Source organism: Arachis ipaensis, chromosome B08, assembly GCF_000816755.2.
Source record: "Arachis ipaensis cultivar K30076 chromosome B08, Araip1.1, whole genome shotgun sequence".
NCBI classification, from domain to species: Eukaryota; Viridiplantae; Streptophyta; class Magnoliopsida; order Fabales; family Fabaceae; genus Arachis; species Arachis ipaensis.
In genome coordinates, this window is record NC_029792.2 from 119,406,828 (window position 1) to 119,412,831 (window position 6,004).

Below are 6,004 nucleotides of genomic sequence, written 5' to 3' on the forward strand. Positions count from 1 at the left end.
TTGCCGCTTTTTTCCTTCTTTGCCTTTAGTTCCTAGTGAAGTTTTGGTTTTTCTTAAATGCATGTTTGAAAGCTTAAATATTTATGCTTCATTGTGCTTGCTCGTCGCTATGCTGTATGTTTTTTCTGGCTTCTATGAACCTGTTTTGCTTCGCCCAAAAGATTGCTCCTTTTGATGACTTTCGCTATGTTTGATGATTTTGCTGATGAACCCTCGTAGAAAGTTGGTACCTTTTTTATCTTCGTAAATCATCTTTGTTTGGGGTGCTTTTTCTCTGGAAAAGGTGGCGTTTTTTATGACTCCCTCTTGACTTCCTCTTGACACTTTTGTTACTTGGTAGTTTCGTCCGAAACCGTGAATTTGGGAGGTAATTATTTTGATGGCTTTTCTTCATGGTTTTCCGCTCGGAGTGTTGTCTTCCTGTTAGGTCGTGTAGAAATGTAACTTGTAGGATTTCTTGAGTCCTTGCTCCCTATCTTGCCCCCAAAGGATGCCCCTGGATCTTTAGCGTGGGTCCTGGGGTTTTCTTTTGTTGCTTGCATTGCTCTGTGTCATGCCTGTCTGAGATGTTCTATTTTTTATCCGAGATGTTTTTTGGGTTAGTAATCTGTTTTCTTTTCTTCTTGCTGTAGGACTAGTCTACCTCATATCTTCTCGCAAGAACATTGTTGAAACGTCTTCCCAGGTTCCTGAGGGCATGGCTGATTGGGTGGATTCAATGGTTCTTTTGTGTGTTTCTTTGGTTGATTCCGAGTTTTGTCAGTAGCTTAGGCAGTTTCATAGGGTTTGTAGTAGCATTGGTGAGGAAAAGAATTACGAACTTGTACCTCCCACTTCTGAAGAGAGAGTTTGTTTCTCTACTCGGGTTGCTGGAGATCACCCTTTTTTCTATGCTTACGATTTCTTTTTTGGTCAGATGAGTATCACCCTTCCTTTTACTGATTTTGAAACCAACCTGTTATGGTCCTATAATGTTGCTCCTTCCCAACTTCACCCCAATTCCTAGGGTTTCATAAAAATTTTCAATTGTTGTGTGATGGATTCGGTATTCCTGCTTCGCAATCTCTATTCTTCTATCTCTTTGTTTTGATGAAGCCTGGGGTAGTAAAGAAGAAAGCAGCTTGGGTTTCTTTCCGAGCTTCCCAGGGAAAGAAGGTCTTTTCCATGTTTGATGAATCCTTTCGTGATTTTAAAAATTACTTTTTTAAAGTCCGAGCTGTTGAAGGAGCTCGGCCCTTTTTTCTGGATGAAAATGACGAGCCCGCCTTTCCTTTGGAATGGCAAAAGGATGTGAGAGTATCTAGATATACATGAGAAATGTTGGATGAGGGTGAGCAAGCTTTTGTGACTGTCTTGGAAGAGCACTGGGGTCAGCCTCCCCATCTCGACACAAAGAAATTTTTAACCAATCCCTCTCTCCTCCAAACTGAGTTGGGTAGTTTATATTTTTGATTTTCCTCTATTTATTTTGTTTCTGTGCAAATTCTTTTCTGATTTGTGACTTGATTCCTTACTGTTGTGTTTGCTTGCAGAGATGATTAAGAATAATGAATCCATGAAGGCCTTCAAGCGGGCGAGGAAAGCTACCGTAGCCCAGAACGTCTCGGCTAGGGCGGCCGGGGAGGGATCATCCCAAGCTCAGTCGAAGCTGACCCTGCCGAGCTCATCTGGGATGAGGAAAGTAATCCCGACTCCCCGGGTTCATTTGGTTGATCCTCCCCAAGCCTCTGTTGCCACTTCTGGTGCTCCTCCCTCCAAGAAGCATAAGACAATTGAGCCTTTCAACCTTGATGCCCCTGATTTCGATGCGGTCGAGTTCGTAGATCAGCAGATCGGTCCCTACGGTGCCCTCTCTATGGATGATGTATCGCTCCTTCGCCATTTGGACGTTATAACTCGGAGTAGTGTAAAAATGGCACATATGGGAGCTGCCTTGTACCGAACTGCTCAAAATCTTCCTCTCCATGCCACCAAAGCCTTCATGGAGGAAGCTAAACATGAGTTTGATCGGATGAAGAGCTTGAAGGAGGAACTTGAGGTGAAAGTTCCCAAACTGGAGAAAGAGCTGAAGAATGAGAAGGCTAGCTCCCTTGCTTTGGCGGCTTCTTTGAAATTGGCCGAGGATACGGCATTGAGGCATAAAGACAGCTACGTCACCACTTATCGGGAAGTGATGCATCTTAGGGAGGAGCTAGCGTCGGCCCGGGTTGACTATTCTGAACTCTAGGGTCACCTTGTAGGCAGCGTAAATGCTGCTTATGAGAACCTGAAGGAGCAGGTTCGGGTTTTCGTTCCTGAAGTCGACCTTGCTCTCTTCAGCCTGGACAATGTTGTGAGGGATGGTAAGATTGTCCCTGACGACCAAGATGATGATGATGTCGAGCCTCCTCCTGCGCCTGCTGCCAAAGTGTCAACTCCTACAGTTCCTCCAATTGAGGTCGATCATCCCGTATCCGATCTGGACTGTCAAATCCTGAATCGAGATGATGGGACCGTGGATGTTGTGCCTATTCAGACTCGCCCTCCTTCACCCCATACTACTGAGAAGGCTTCTGATGTTTAGTTGTTTTTTCTCTTGATTGTGTAGACAGCCCGGCTTGTGGGCTTTTAAACTCTTTATTTTGTAAATTTTATTTTGCTGACTGTTAACACTTTTTAGTTGCTTGTTTAGAAACTTTTATTTTGAAAAACAAAGGTAGTTTCCAAGCTTTTGAGGTAGACTTTGGTGGCCTCTGAAGCTTGTTATAACTTCGTATTTTTATATCCTGCTTGTTTGTATTTGGCTTGGCATCTTTCTGTGTTTTGAGAACGTTGTTGTTCGACCTTCTTTGTGCTTATGGCTTTGATTCCTTTGAGGCCAAAATCCTTTGTTGTTCGGGCCTTTTGTGAGGTCTCTGCCAAATATCACTTTTTGTAGCTTTCGCACTTTTATGTGGGTCGATTTCGACATGTCGGGTCTGACTTTGTATTAAGTTATTTCGTAATCCTCTTTCTTGGACTTTTATTTAAGTCTCTTTCAGGGATTACTTCCGTAACTTTATGTTTTGGGCCGTCTTCATCATGTCGAGCCCTTCTAAGTTATTTTTGTAATCCTCTTTCTTGGACTTTGTTCAAGTCTCTTTCAGGGATTACTTCTATAACTTTATGTTTTTGGGCCGACTTCATCATGCCGGGCCCTTCTAAGTTATTTTTGTAATCCTCTTTTTTGGACATTGTTCAGGTCTCTTTCAGGGATTACTTCTATAACTTTATGTTTTGGGCTGACTTCATCATGTCGGGCCCTTCTAAGTCATTTTTGTAATCCTCTTTCTTGGACTTTGTTCAAGTCTCTTTCAGGGATTACTTCTATAACTTTATGTTTTTGGGCCGACTTCATCACGTCGGGCCCTTCTAAGTTACTTTTGTAATCCTCTTTCTTGGACCTTGTTCAGGTCTCTTTCAGGGATTACTTCTATAACTTTATGTTTTTGGGCCGACTTTGTCATGTCGAGCCCTTCTAAGTTAAAGTAATCCTCTTTTATAGGGTTGGCAGACCTCTTTCCAGAGTTTACTTGTAACTTGGTTTGACTTGGTCCGACTTTGTTAACGTCGGCAAGTCTTTTAAGTTATTATTTAGCAATCCATTAGGACCTCGTCAGGTCCTTTCTCCGGATCACTTTCGATAACTTCTTGCATTATTCTGTTTTTCATCTTTGCCGATTTGTAGAAGGTGGATTATATCCTCGTTTAGTCGACCTTTTAGATGAACTTGGTTTTCATCTCTGTTGGTCTTTATCGTGATTGTGCAGTGAATTTGTTTCACTTTCCGCCAATCTGTCGCTTTATAATCGGACGATGAATGTTTTAGATTAATGCGTCTTGAACACTTGTAGAACATCTAATATATTTTATTTAAAATGAAAAAGAAAATATGTACATATAGAGTTTTTATCCTTTTGAGTCGGATAATTTCTGGATCCCAACTTGATGCCTCATTAAAAAACCTTTTCAGGAAAAAGAGTGCATCCTATGATGAGATCTTTTACCTTCTCTAGTTATAGTACCTTCTTAGGTTGCAGGCGTGCCATGATCTGGTAAGCTCTCGTACGTCGAGTTCGGATAGTCTGTAGTAGCCCTTTCCAAGTACTTCTATGACTCGGTAGGGTCCTTTCCAGTTTGCTGTCAGCTTTCCTTCTCCGGGTCGAGTTGTTCCAATATCATTACGGATTAGAATGAGATCATTCTCAGTGAAACCTCTTGGCACTACCTTTTGATTATATCTGGAAGCCAATTGACATTTTAGTGCTTCTTCCCTAATCCGAGCTCTTTCTTGGATTTCCGGAAGTAGGTCGAGCTCTTCCCTTCGAAGTTGGGAGTTGGCTTCTTCATTATAATGGACTACTTTAAGCGACCCTTCCTCGAGCTCTACCGGGATCATTGCCTCTATTCCGTATGCTAATCGGAAGGGTGACACCTTTGTGGTGGAATGTGGCATTGTTCGATATGCCCATAGGACTTGTGGAAGTTATTCGGCCCAAGCTCCCTTTGCGTCTTGTAATCTCCGTTTTAGCCCAGCCAATATGACTTTGTTGGCAGCTTCAGCTTATCCATTGGCTTGGGGATGTTCGACGGAGGTGAATTGGTGCTTTATGTTCAAGTCGGCTACTAATTTTCTGAAGCCTGCATCTGTGAATTGGGTGCCATTGTCTGTGGTGATGGAGTACGGAACCCCAAACCTTGTGACAATGTTTCTATATAGGAATTTCTAGCTTCTTTGAGCAGTGGCGTTGACTAGGGGTTCTGCCTCGATCCACTTTGTGAAATAGTCTACCCCTACTATGAGGAATTTAACTTGTCTCGATCCATGGGGAAAGGGTCCAAGAAGATCGAGACCCCATTTTGCAAATGGCCAAGGTGAGGTTAAGCTGATGAGTTCTTTCGGCAGGGCGATGTGAAAGTTGGCATGTTTCTGGCATGGTGGACATGTCTTTACAAACTCTGTAGCTTCCTTTTATAGAGTTGGCCAATAAATCCCCACCCGAAGTACTTTTTTGGTGAGAGCTTGTGCTCCGAGATGATTGCCACAAATGCCACTGTGTATTTCCTCTAAAACTTCCTTGTGTTGGAGGTCGGCACACATTTTAATAATGGTATTGAAATCCCTCTTTTGTATAGGGTGTTGTTTATGATAGTGTAGTACTGTGCCTCCCGTTTTAATCTCTTTGCCTCCTTTTCATCTGTGGGGAGTGTTTCTGTTTTGATGTAATTAATTATGGGGGTCATCCATCCTTGATCCTGACCTGTTATGGCTAGGACTTTTTCCTCTTCCGAGACTGACGGGTTCTGTAGCATTTCCTGGATGAGGATTCTATTGTTGCCCCCTGGTTTGGTGCTGGCTAGCTTTGAGAGTGCGTCAGCTCGGACATTTTGTTCGCGGGGTATGTGGTGGATCTTATATTCCTTGAGTTGTCCGAGCTGTTTCCTGGTCTTATCCAAATAATTTCTCATGGTGGGGTCTTTGGCTTGGTAGCTCCCTGTTATTTGTGAGGTGACTACTTGTGAATCACTGAAGATGTTGAGTTTTTGAGCTTCCACCTCCTTAGCCAGCTTCAAACCAGCTAGTAACGCTTCATATTCCGCCTGGTTGTTTGAGGTCGAGAACCCAAATTTGAGGGAAAGCTCCACTTGGGTTCCTTGGTTGCTTTCTATTATCATACCCGCACCGCTTCTAGTCTTATTCGAGGAACCGTCCACGTAGAGATTCCATTCTGTGGGGGTTTCCAGGGTGTCTGTGAATTCTGCAATGGAGTAGGCTAAGTACTGTGATTTGATGGTTGTCCGAGCTTCATATTGGAGGTCGAACTCGGATAACTCGACTGCTCATTGTAAAATTCTTCCTGCTAGATCTGTTTTCTGCAATATCCCTTTTATGGGTTGGTTGGTCCGAACCTTAATGGTGTGAGCCTGGAAGTACAGGCGAAGTCGTCGAGATGTCAGTATGAGAGCGTAGGCAAATTTTCTATTT